At 31.0% G+C, this 13,776-nt stretch overlaps 1 long non-coding RNA gene across 1 annotated transcript; it reads right to left on the reverse strand.

Moving 5' to 3' along the window:
• Positions 1–264: 264 nt before the first annotated feature.
• LOC136068221 (uncharacterized) lies at positions 265–2,393 on the reverse strand. The gene is made up of 3 exons (XR_010629629.1): positions 1,988–2,393; positions 1,659–1,739; positions 265–350 (listed from the first exon to the last, which is right to left on the reverse strand). It is a non-coding gene; the product is annotated as an uncharacterized LOC136068221 (long non-coding RNA).
• Positions 2,394–13,776: the final 11,383 nt, after the last annotated feature.

Below are 13,776 nucleotides of genomic sequence, written 5' to 3' on the forward strand. Positions count from 1 at the left end.
ATGTCGTTTTTTTTCTTTTTTGAATCAACAGAAAAGCCTGTTTGGTGCATTAAAATCAAGCATTATCCTAACACTGCACGTTGCATGTTCTGAAAAATGAAACTATGAACAATGTATACACACTATTTTGGATTCGTTAATGAAATACCGTGAACATCTTATACTTTGGATGCATTGGAATTCCCCTTTAGTTTGTTATGGGCTGAATGAAATTCCTTAGCAGTTGATTACACACTGTTAATGAAGTATTGGTTAATGGTCTTACCAGTTAATACCAACTCCGGGATTTGGTCCTGAAAGGCTGAAATTTTCACTACTAGACGGCATTACTCCTTTGTTGAGTTTCTTGGCTGCAAAAGTTTAGTCAATACAATAAATTTTACACTTAGCAAAAGTATTAATACTTTGTAATAAGTTTCATCACACATAAGCAGAATATATAAAAACAAATTCTCAATAAAATAGAAGTTTTACTGAATTTATTACACACACTTTGCTACACAGCACTCTTGTTTTCTTATTTCACACCACTTTGCTGCACACACTACACACCACTCTTCTTTCTTATTGCACTTAACACTTGCATGCTTTGCAATTGGTAAATAACTTTACATAGATCTAGAATCCAAAAACAAAGGAGATAAGGCTTTAAAAAAAGCCTATATTAAAGTCAAGCCAAAACAGAAAATGTACAAAATCAGGTACCCCCTTTAAGTCACCCTAAAGTCACACATACACACAAATGTATAAAATGAGAAAAGTTAGACCCCTTGGTGATTAATGTTGTAGAACAAATAAATCAGCTTATTCGTTAAATGAAATGCCTCTAATTCAGTGCTCCTTTGTACTAGCATCTGACAGAATCTACAACTTATATCAACCTAACAGTATCTTAACTACCCTTAACTACCTCATCTCTAAAATCATATTAAGAGCATTATTATTGGCATCCTAAAAAGTTATATTGTTTTTATTAGCACCACAAAATGGAAAAATATGCTTATATTGGTGGAGCCAAAGCCAAATATTTTTGTCTGCGCACTATAGCTCCGAGGTAAATAAAAAATAAAAAATTCATGTGTTCACACTACTTTGTATTATTATTCACATGTTTATACTGCTTTGTATTATTATTCATGTGTTCACTGTAGCTTGTTTATGTGTTCACATTATAGCTCATATATAATAAAAAAAATATTATTTCACCGAGTTTTTTAATATTATTTTATTGTGTAGAAAATTAAAATAAAATCACTAATGTTGACTATTTTGTAAGATGAAAATATAAAATAAATAAAGTAACTTTTTATAGAGTCATATTGCTAAATTTATGACTCCACCAATATAGATGCTCCCACATGCTCAATTACAGTAACATCACATGCTTGATTACAGTAGCTACACGTTATAAGATACAGTTACTGCAATACGCACCATCACAAGCATAAACCAGTTGTTGGTATCCTAACAATGTAGGACATACAAGGTTAACAATGTAACTTCACTCTCCAGCCTTTTATTTCTTGTTTTTAGGGGTGAGAAAAGATTTGGTCAAAAGACCATTGGCCCTTGTCAAGTACTCCCAAAACATGTAAATGATGTGATGTGTTCAGCCATGCATGAACATATAAGTAAGAATATATCAGAGAGTAGAGAACCTTGCCAATTAATGCGTCTCTGTAAAGGTTGGGGAACACCAACAGCTTCCGATTGCGCACGATCCAACTAGTTCAACTGATCTAAATAATTAAAAACTATTCAGAATTATACGTAATAACCTGAAATTTAAAAATTATTCATAATTTTACGTAACAAAAACTTAAAATTTAAAATTTTTATTGATGGTATAACTATTTATTTTTTATTTTCTAAACTTGGTCTCAAACGGTTGAACTATACCAAATAAAGGAATTTATAGAACAAAAACAAAGAAACAAAATGGAAATATTTCAAAGCATTCGTACCCAAGAAAAGAAAAAAAAAATACCCTGGACAAGGCTGCCGTCGCCTTCCCTGTCGCTGCGAAGTAGATAGAGGCTGCTGAGGCTTGGAGTTGGAGTGAAATGATCCCTTTCTATTTGTATCCCCCATTACACAATTTCTGACAGTTTTCTTACACAATTTCTCCCAGTTTTCTTCGGCAAAGTTTTCTTCGACGAAGTTTTCTTTTCACAAAAAATTTCAGTGCCACAGCAGCGCACAAATTAAGCCTCCGTTCGAGAAGTGCGTTTTGTGTGTTTTTCAGCAGAAGCATTTATTTCTGTTGGAACCGGATACAATTTGTTCTCTGCGACAGCCTTAGAGAGCAAGTCTGGTGACATGGCAGGTTCGCTTTCATTTTTGATGATCTGTCCCGTGGGGTATGCTATTGCACGGGGTGCAATAGCTGTAATATCAGCCATAGATTAAATCTAATGCTCAGAAAATTGACCTGTCATATTATGTTTTAAATCGTAGGGAAGCAGATTATCACTTTTTAGATCAATTTGCTTGGGTTACTTTGGCTTCTCAAATTTTTTTTTTTTTTTTTCCTCTTAGCAGCTTCGTCATTTTTGGCATTTCTTTTTGTTTATCGTTCTGTATGCTATAACACAGGTTCTTATAATTGAAAAGATTTTATTGATTCTGACCAGCAGAAACTTGGAGAAAGTACAAATTTGCTGCACAAGTTTGATTGATACTGTGAGTCTAGTTTTAAATTTGTTGGAATTGAATTCAGGTTCAGAAGCACAAGCACTGCATCTAATTCCTTCTGCATATATATCTCACCGTTAACAAGGGTCAATTCTCAGATTTTAAAGGAGCTCATGGAATTCAACAGTGGTGGAATCCTTATTTTACCTGTCAAATTGTCAATCTATGTTCTATCAGTACAACCAGCATTGAATGAAGCAGCTAAGAGTGTAAACAGGTCCAAAAGATTACCCAATACAGCAGCCCAAGTCCGTGGCAGAATGAGTCTTGGTAAAGCTTTTGTCTGACCCAAACTTGGAAAAAGCTGAATCACTATACAGTCTATACTTATTCTTTTTTTTTTTTTTTTTAAGGATCTATTCTTTGTTTATTAGAAATAGAAGGAAAAATTCAAATTAACATCTTTTGGACAACGTAAAGTCGCAAAATCTGTACCATTGGAATATGTGTATTACAATTAAAATTTTCTTTTATTTTATGTATAATTATTAAAAACTTCAAAAGATTTAGCTGCTAAAATAGGAGTTGGACCCCAAATATTTGAGTTAGTCCAATGATACAAGGTAGCTTTTGTTTTCTCTTTAAAAAAGTAGTCTTATAGATTTAGCTGCTAAATATTCTCTTTAAAAAAGTAGAATTTGTTAATTGGTCGAAAAATTATAGTCTTATAGATACAAGGTAGCTTTTGTTTTCTCAATTTCATTTTTTGTACATTTGTAATAACAAATTAGACAACTTTTATATACTCATTGGAGTTTAAAATATGATAAATTTTCCTAAAAATTTCTCTCTTAAATTAATATACATGTCAAATTTAATAATTTTGTATACAACATATTTATAAATTATAACCTACTCTAATATTAAAATATTAAGTTTATATATGTGTAAGTGTTTTTACACATGTCATAATTTGTTTTGACCAATATATTAGTACAAAAATTTGGCCCCTCGGATAAAAAATTTTGACTCCTCACCAAGTAATTGTATTATAAGCAAGATTATGATCACTTAACTTACTCAACAAGTACATAGACATCTTAATAATTAAAGAAGAAACTGAGAACCCTTCCCATCGATAACAATCACAATGCAAATTTGACCTATTAAAGTCTGTCAATAACTGGAAAAAAAAAATAAAAAATAAAAAAACTGGCTTTTCTATTAGCTATGCTTATGAAAATAAACCATGCATTTGTCAATCATGGTCCAATTCCAAGCTGGTTTTTGTCAAAAATGGCTAAAATGGTAGTTTTTGAGAAAAAAAATTGGCCCATTGACGTTTCAAACACACTTACTAACTAGTATGGTTCGAGTTTTGAAGCCAAGGGTAGAATATATGATTTATATATAAATTTGTAGTATACCCTCAAATCAAATTAATTTTGACAATGATTAGTCTTATATAGTTCCATACATATTGGTGATTATTGTAAATTACAAACGTTACAGAAGGAGATACAGGTCGAGATAGATAAATGGGAGATAATTAGGTTTTAACTTTTGAGAGAGCAGTATACTTCAGGTAAACGGACCTGCTTATTGTAGGGAAGCTTGGATTTTTGGAGATCTAACCGGTCTCAAGAAAAGGCCGACCTTGTGTTGTTCGTTGTTGTTTTTCCTTTTCTTTTTCTGTTAGCCAAAAACAAAGCTTTAATTACTCAACGAAAACAAAATTCTATTGATGCATAAGGATAAAACCCATTTCCCAAGCTAATGGACTGGACCACCATTTGCAGATCTTCCAACCCAAAGTCTAGCTCTACATCTCTACGGAATCGAGAGTCTTTATACACATAGTTGTCAAAATCCATCTAGATCCTACGATTTTATGATTTTACAATCTCACCTGCCCAAAACGATCTAAATCTTTTAAGGATCTTAGTGATCGTTCAGAATCGTACGATTCTGACGATTCCAAACGATTTTGGTTTCTTGCAATCTTCTTTAACTTAACAGAAGGTACAGTAGGACCCAAATGAAAAATAATATTCCAATAGAACAAGTTTTGCTATTCTAATGTAGCGAGATAGAGTGTTAGTTGAAAACAAACAAAAAATAACATCCCAATAGAGTGTTACGTTTTGAGATTTTTGATATCTTAAATGATGCTTGTAAATTGATGTAATGATGCATGGTATTTACATCAAATGGATGCAAATTTTTTATTTTTTATGAATGTATAATTTATGTGATTATTTAACATACCAATTTGTTTTTTTTTTTGTTTTCCTCAAATAATGTAAGATTTTACTATTCACGATCCGATCCTACGATCCACGATCCCACCTACATCCAACGATCTTACGTAGGATCCAAATTTTGACAACCATGCTTATACATATATAACCAAACACGCTGGTTTCTAGACACCTCTAGGCTCTAGCTTGTTAGAGATATATTGCACACAAACACAACACGAGGATTACATAATTCAGTCTAACATAACAAACACAAGGATTACGAGGTTTTGACAGCCTCATTTACGGAGAAAGCTCCTAATGGTTATATCTTTATTATATGAGAGTGTAGTACAAATCCTCTATTACAATTAACAATAACATGCATATATATAAAAGAAGTGTTATGTACATAACATTTTCATAACAAATAATAGGTGGTTAGTCGTTATTGGTTCAAATTTGAACCTAACACTACAATTACTTTTTTGTCCCAATAATAACAACCAGTAACAACCTACCACTTAAAATTTGTTGTAAAAATGTTGTGAACATATCATTTCTCTATGTATAATAAATTAAACCCTAAACTAATGGACTAAACTAATAGACTTTTAGTATAAGTAGAAGACTTAGCTTGCACACAAAATAGGGTTGGACTTGAGCTTATTACATTAGACTAATATATCTCTAACACGGATTCAGATCCTCTAGATTTCCTACAGTACTCTACCAAATAGATTTCCTTAAATCTTAACTACTCTTTAATGATTTAATGATTTAGATTCTATCATGTTAGTATTCCACTAATAATAATCTTAATTGTTTTGTTTGCAACATTATTTTAGTATTTTAAGAATATTGTTAGTGGAATACTGACATGGCAGAATCTTGACCATTAAATCATTAAAAAATAGTTAGGATTTAAAGAAATTTACTTGTAGAGTACCTAAGGAAATCTAGAGGACCTGAATCCCTCTAACACCTCCTAATAGAGATTTTATGCAAACATTAGAGACTTAGAGTATGTGATTTTTTATTAGTCCATACATATTTTTTTTTCTTTTGTTTGTTTTGTAAGATTGATTGCGCACATATGCATAATACATCGTATCTCTCTTAAACTGTCTATGATATTTGTTTGCGTTAACATCATTTTTGCACACAGAGTAGGATTGGGAATGGGCTTATTACATTGGGGATAATATATCTCTAACACCTCACAATCAGAGATTTTATGCAAATGTTATAGACTTAGAATATGTGATTTGTTATTAGTCCATACATTTTTTTTTTCTTTTGTTAGTTTTGTAAGATTGATTGCACACATATGCATAATACATCATATCTCTCTTAAATTGTCTATGATATAGTTTGTGCTAACATCATTTTTGCATATTTTTCATAAATAGGAGGAAATATCTAAAACACAAACAGTTGTCGTACACACCAAAATTTACACTCAATTTTACAATATATATTAGGTTTTAGATGGAAATATGGTAACAAAATAGAAAATCCAAAAACAATCCAAGGAAAAAACCATAATGAATAATTTTTTTTTCCAATGAAACAAATCCCAATAGCAAGAGAAGTTTAATTTACAATTACAAGCAAAACAAAATTTCCTAGACTCCAAAGCAAAACCATTTCCCAAAAGCTCATCTCTGTATATAGTCCTTATGTCATCGAACAGAGGTTCCATGCAGATTCGGAGTATGTGGGTTTCGCTATTCTTGTAATGTAACATTAATAGATTGCCCAAGCATGCATGTAATGTATCACATATTTACATAAACCGAAAGTAAGAGGTCTCGCACTGAAGCAGATAGAATACTATTATAGTCACGCTCGAGTAAGAAAGTTACACTAATAGCTCCCTTCTACCAATTTTTTTGTAAAAAAAACTAATAATAAATGTATTAGATATTCACATCTCTTGTAATTGTCTATATCATCACTCATCATTGTATTGCTAATGTTTGCACATATTTTTCTGAAACAGAAGGAAAAAATTTTAAAAAATAAATAAAAAAATGCACTTTCCAAAACGATCAGAAGGAAAACAGTTGTGAAACTTTTTTTTTTTTTTTTTTTTCTCACGTCAGTGCGCTTTTGCCAAAAAGTGCTGGCCTCAATTTTCTTCCTTTTTTATGTTGAAAAGCTATGCAGAGTACATACCACTGCTACTATAACGGTAGAATGAGCTTGTCATTGCATGCCTAGCCTAAAGAAATCAAAGCATAAGGTAGATCCCGGCCTAATTACGCAGAAATACTATTTTTTATTTTCTGGGGGTCCAAAAAGTCTAGTATAGTCTAAATTGATATAATTTTTAAAAGTTCATGATTTAATTTAAACTTAGCAAAATTATATGATTTAATTTGTCACCCATAAAATAATTTAAAATGCAATCTATTCTTTTTACAAGTAGTATATTAATCCTGAAAATTATAATATTGACTTTTGTTATATACAGTATGCACTACTTTTTATATAACTTTTTTTATTTTTGGTTGAGAATAAGTTTCTCATGGTATTATTATGGTGCTGGAAAATTAGCAACAACAACATTATTTAAGTTAGGTAGAACGGACTCCATCCAAATTGAAGGCGGAAATGAAAGTCTTGCTTTCTGAACTAAGGAATAAGCAACAACATTACCTTACCTAATAAAATCAGAGAGAAAATAACCCCCTAGAGAGTTAACAAAAGACAAAATGTCTCTTAGTTAATTGCCAGAAGAAGATGACAACATATTTCCATCCTCTAAAGCCTTAACAACAATCCCAAAATCTGCTTCAAAGCATATGAGAGAGAGAGAGAGAGAGAGAGAGAGAGAGAGAGAGAGAGAGAGAGAGAGAGAGAGAGAGAGAGAGAGAGAGAGAGAGAGAGAGAGAGAGAGAGAGAGAGAGAGAGAGAGAGAGAGAGAAGAATCTATTTGGAACAGCTTATTTAGCTTAAACTGAAAACATTTTTGCTAAAAGTGTTTAAAAAAAAAATGTTAGAAGTTAGCTAAATAGTACAATAAGACTTATGAATAGTACCAAAAAGTACAATGAAATTCATTAATAGTACAAAAAAGGGCTAAAAACTAAATAAGCTGAAACAAATAAACTCATCCTAATATTCATGATCTCGAGAAAAATTTATTGGTCTCTATATCAATTGTCATAAAAAATTATCTAGGTATATATATATATATATATAGAGAGAGAGAGAGAGAGAGAGAGAGAGAGAGAGAGAGAGAGAGAGAGAGAGAGAGAGAGAGAGAGAGAGAGAGGTTTAAGTTACACAAGGTGTAACTCCACAAGAGTTACACATTTTTTAAACCGTAGATTTATGAAAGATCCAACGGATAAAAACAAAATACCATTATCCATTACAACATTAAATACTTACCTACTTAATAATCTCCTCATTATCTCTCTCCTTATTAAATATTTCTTATGTCTCTTTTTCTCTCTCCTTATTAAGTCTTTCTTTCCATTTTCTTTGCAATTTCTCCTATGTTTCTACATTCCAAAATAAAGAAAAAAAAACCATTTACATTAGCAACTGAAATGAAGCAAAGACATATAAATTTTGAAACTTTTAAAATTAAGAGAGAAAATTTTAACCTATGTTTTGTTTCATTAAGCCATTCAAGGAGAGGTAGGGTAGATACTTGTGTCATAGCTACTAGACATGCTCAGTACGTAATGTCAGCTTTATCTCGGGGTCTCTATTAGTGAAGAAATTTTTTGTTTGCATAGAATGAAATATGATGGTAAATGTGACTGTTATAGTCATCCAGGCTCATACTTGAAACGAGTTTTCTTGTTGGATTTTGAGATATTTTTCCTTTTTGAGGATCATCAAGAGCTGTGTAGAACAATGGAAATTAAATTTTGGGGGTTTATTCAATTTGTATGGTCATTTTGTTCATGAGTATTGAGAAAATGGACAAAGTTTTACAACGTCACAAATAATTGTACTGGCATAGCACAGCTTGTGTTGAAGAACTGTTTGGCCAACATTCTGGGCATGAAAATATAAGGAACCTTCAAAGGTTCCAAGGAAAAAATCATGAAAAGTTACGCATTTATCAAAATCTGTTTGAAACTTTTCTATTGATTAATGCAAATTCTTGCTTTCTGTTTGCATTTACTTGTTTTCCTTCTCTATCTCTTTCTCTTTGTTTTCATTTTTGTTTTCCTTCTCACAAACCTCTAATGTTAGTGTTCGTAATTTTTTTATTATTTAACGTAGAGAGTCAAATAAAAAATATAAGAAATGGAGAATAATTAATGAGATCTTAATCAAAATATTAGTATTAATGAGAGTCTTTTTTTTATCGTTAGATCTATTTAAATCCAAAGGTTTAAAAAATATGTGACTCTTTAGAATTACACCAAATGTAACTCGAACCTATCTCATATATACGATATTTCCCACATCAAGTCACATTATGTTGAAATCTATCCATGTTTAAATACTTTTTTTTTTATAAAAAGAGTCACGTTATATTCTAAAATTGTTATAGGACGGTGAATTTTGTATATTAATATTGCGGGAAAGTGACACATATGTCCCATTTTTATGCTTAAGTCAATTTCTGTCCCATTAATCCATTATTAGTCTACCATCCTTCGTCAGTAGTTAGGACCAGCAAAATAGCCATTATGGGAGTTTGACTTGTCATAAAGATAAGGTTTGCTAGTTTGCTAGAGAGAGCAAATTTTGTCATCAGGTTTGACTTGTGATAAGTAGATAAGATTCAATTGAGAATTTCAACGGACTGTTTGAGAAACTAGGCAGTGTTGAGTTTTCTATTGCCGAAATGTACAGTACAGGTTCAATTTCGAAGGTTAACATTTTATTTTGTGAATCAAAATAGTGTACAAACTACAAAGCGTCATGTCATTCCAATATTTAATTCTCCTACTTTTATGTATAATAGACATTTCTATATATACTTACCTAACGCAATTATATTTTGAAATGTCACATTTATATTAATTAAATATAATTTTCTTATAAAAAAATTAAATATAATTTTGGCGTCCACAATTTATATATATCGGAGAAACAAATACACACATACAAGACACTGAAGAGAGAGAGAATAGAATTCTAATACAAAAGCACACCACAAACTTCTCTCAAAAAGCATGGTATTTTTTATATATAGATGTCACATTTCATGTTTTTCATTTTCATTAATTATTATTATTTGAATTTAACATTTCATAAAAAGGTAGAGGCTTTTGTCCAGTGCACTAGAACACACAAGGCCAGCTTTAGCCCTAGGCCCAAGGCCCTCTCCCCCAAAAGTTTGAAAATGGTCCCAAAACCAGGACTCTCCATTAAAAAACAAAATACTTTGTACCAAAAAAAAAAAAAAAACTCAAAATATTGTAACATATTTTACATTCTCCGAATCTCCCCCCACCCCCTTCTTTTTCCTTTTCAAGAAGGCCCTAAAATATTGAGCCAATAATCCCAATTGAAGCCTTAAATTGTTTCAAAAAAATTGTTATGAGTGTGTTGAATAAGATTGATTGTGTCACAGGGAGGTTAAGTTGATTAAATTTTATTATCAATTGTAAGAGATATGTTAATAATATCTATATAAAAAATAGTAATTAATTAGTAATTTTGAATCTTCAAAAACAAGAACAATCTTTATACAAAGATAATAATAACATAAAAAGCTAAATAAAAAATATTTAATTGATATTTAAATATTTAAAAAAGCACATTAAAATTTATTGCCTTAAACCTCAAAATGTATTGAATTAGTAGAGAGAGAGAGAGAGAGAGAGAGAGAGAGAGAGAGAGTAAACAAATGGATAATTTCTAAAGTTGAAACTTTAAATTGATGGGAAGGTGTTTGTCACTTAATGTTAATCTGTAAGACAAGGTAAAGTAATGTCCTGCCCATCAATTCCGAAACAAATTGAAGAAAATAATGTATGACATATATGCAAGGAGTCTTTTGGCTAAATATTGCCAAAATTAAAACATTTTTGCATTATAGATACTGTTTGAAGTTTTTTGGCAAAATGAGGAGAGAGGTTGAATTTCGGCAACAGCGTTGCCGAAATTCAAGAAAAATGAGGAGAGAATGAGAAAAGTGGAGGAGAGAGAAAAACTTGAATTACGGCAATGGTGTTGCCGTAATTCCTCTGCCCAATCTGCCCGGTTTGTGCCTGTGAGAAGTGCAATGTGTGAGTGCCCCCAAAAAAAAAATCCCACAATTTCGGCAATACCATTGCCGAAATTGTGGGGAAATTTTTTTTTTTTTTTTTAATTTGTGGCAATGGTATTTCGGCAATACCATTGCCACAATTGTGGAGAATTTTTTTTTTTTTTTTTTTTTAATGTGTGTCTATATATATATATATATTTGTGTATTATAGTTTAGGGTTTCGATGACACCTTCAAATGTATACGTTTATGGAGTGCTTGGTTATTTACCATGTTTGAAAGTTTCAAATAAGGAAAGGAATCAAAAGGCATAATCTAAACAGAAAAAATCAAATTTGAGCACTACTCAGTATTTTAGGCGTATCTCTCTCTTCAAAAATTCAATTGACTAAAGGCCAGAAGGGATGAAACCATGACTTAAATAAAAGACGCTTGGACTTGCACTTCACTTGCCTTTTATCTTCACTGAAGCTTTTAGTACACAAGAAGAAAGACAAAAAACTATCTCCTTTTATCTTCACTGAACTTTTAGTACACAAGAAGAAGACAAAAGTGAAGAAACAAAGAATCTCAAACAAAAATCTTTAAGAGAGATTACATCAGTGAAGAAGATAAAAAAGAATGTCTCTTAGAGTTATGAATAGGTAAAATATATTCGATGCAGAGAATAAGAATCAGATGAGATGACAAAAATGAATAGGTAAAATATATTCAATGCAGAGAATAAGAATCAGATGAGATGAGAAGTTGGGGTGATTGGTTGATTGAAGCTTGTTTTTTTGTTTACAGCGTGCATATAAAAATCGATGCAGCGTGCATATAAATATATTCTTATTTTAATTGTGGCAATTGAAACAATTTCCGCAATGCGACTGCCACAATTGAAAAAAATACCCACAATTGAAAAAAAAAAAAAAAAAAATTTCCCCACAATTGTGGCAATGGTATTGCCGAAATACCATTGCCACAATTGAAAAAAAAAAAAAAAAATTTCCCAACAATTGTGGCAATGGTATTGCCGAAATACCATTGCCACAAATTAAAAAAAAAAAAAAAATTTCCCCACAATTGTGGCAATGGTATTGCCAAAATACCATTGCCACAATTGAAAAAAAAAAAATACCATTGCCACAAATTAAAAAAAAAAAAAAAATTTCCCCACAATTGTGGCAATGGTATTGCCGAAATACCATTGCCACAAATATAAAAAAAATATATATAATTTCCCCACAATTGTGGCAATGGTATTGCCGAATATTCGGCATAGCACAAATGTTTATTTTAATTCAGTCATTTAAAAAAAATCCCAAATTTGCTGGCGTGCCGAATACTGTCGGAAAAAAAAATTAATTTTCTTTTGGCTGTCATTTTTCAATTGTGCAAATAAAAATCTCCCTAATACTGTTTGGAAAAAAAAATTTTATTTTTTTTTTTTTAATTGTGGCAATTGAAAAATTTCGGCAATGCGATTGCCACAATTGTAAAAAAAAAACCCACAATTAAAAAAAAAAAAAATTTCCCCACAATTGTGGCAATGGTATTGCCGAAATACCATTGCCACAAATTAAAAAAAAAAAAAAAAAAATTCCCCACAATTGTGGCAATGGTATTGCCGAAATACCATTGCCACAAAAAAAAAAAAAAAAATTTCCCCACAATTTGGCAATGCGTTGCCGAATTTGGCAATAGGAAAAATTATTTTTCTTTTGGCAATGTCATTGTCCCATTTGAAAAAAAAAAATTTCCCTAATACTGTTTGGAAAAAAAATTTATTTTTATTTTTTTTAATTGTGGCAATGATGCAATGCATTGCCACAATTAAAAAAAAAATTCCGCAATGCGAATTGAAAAAAAAAAAAAATTCCCCACAATTGTGGCAATGGTATTGCCGAAATACCATTGCCACAATTAAAAAAAAAAAAAAAATTCCCAATGTGGCAATGGTATTGCGAAATACCATTGCCACATTAAAAAAAAAAAAAAATTCCCACAATTTGGCAATGGTATTGCCGAAATACATTGCACAATAAAAAAAAATCCCACAATTGTGGCAATGGTATTGCCGAAATACCATTGCCACAAATAAAAAAAAAAAAAGAATGTATTGCCGAAATACCATTGCCACAAAAAAAAAAAATAAATGTGGCAATGGTATTGCCGAAATACCATTGCCACAAATAAAAAAAAAAAATTCCCACAATTGTGGCAATGGTATTGAAATACATTGCCATAAAAAAATTCCCACAATTGTGGCAATGGTATTGCCGAAATACCATTGCCACAAATAAAAAAAAAAAAAATTTCCCCACAATTGTGGCAATGGTATTGCCGAAATACCATTGCCACAATAAAAAAAAAAAAAAATTCCCACAATTGTGGCAATGGTATTGCCGAATTTGGAATGAAAAAAAAGTTTTTCTTTTGGCAATGTCATTGTCCCATTTGAAAAAAAAAAAAAAATTCCCTAATACTGTTTGGAAAAAAAAATTTTATTTTATTTTTTTTTAATTGTGGCAATTGAAACAATTTCGGCAATGCGATTGCCACAATTGAAAAAAAAAAAACCACAATTGAAAAAAAAAAAAAATTTCCCCACAATTGTGGCAATGGTATTGCCGAAATACCATTGCCACAAATTAAAAAAAAAAAAAAAAAATTCTCCCACAATTGTGGCAATGGTATTGCCGAAATACCATTGCCACAAATTAAA

This window comes from Quercus suber, unplaced genomic scaffold (assembly GCF_002906115.3).
Source record: "Quercus suber isolate HL8 unplaced genomic scaffold, Cork oak 2.0 scaffold_105, whole genome shotgun sequence".
Taxonomy (NCBI): Eukaryota; Viridiplantae; Streptophyta; class Magnoliopsida; order Fagales; family Fagaceae; genus Quercus; species Quercus suber.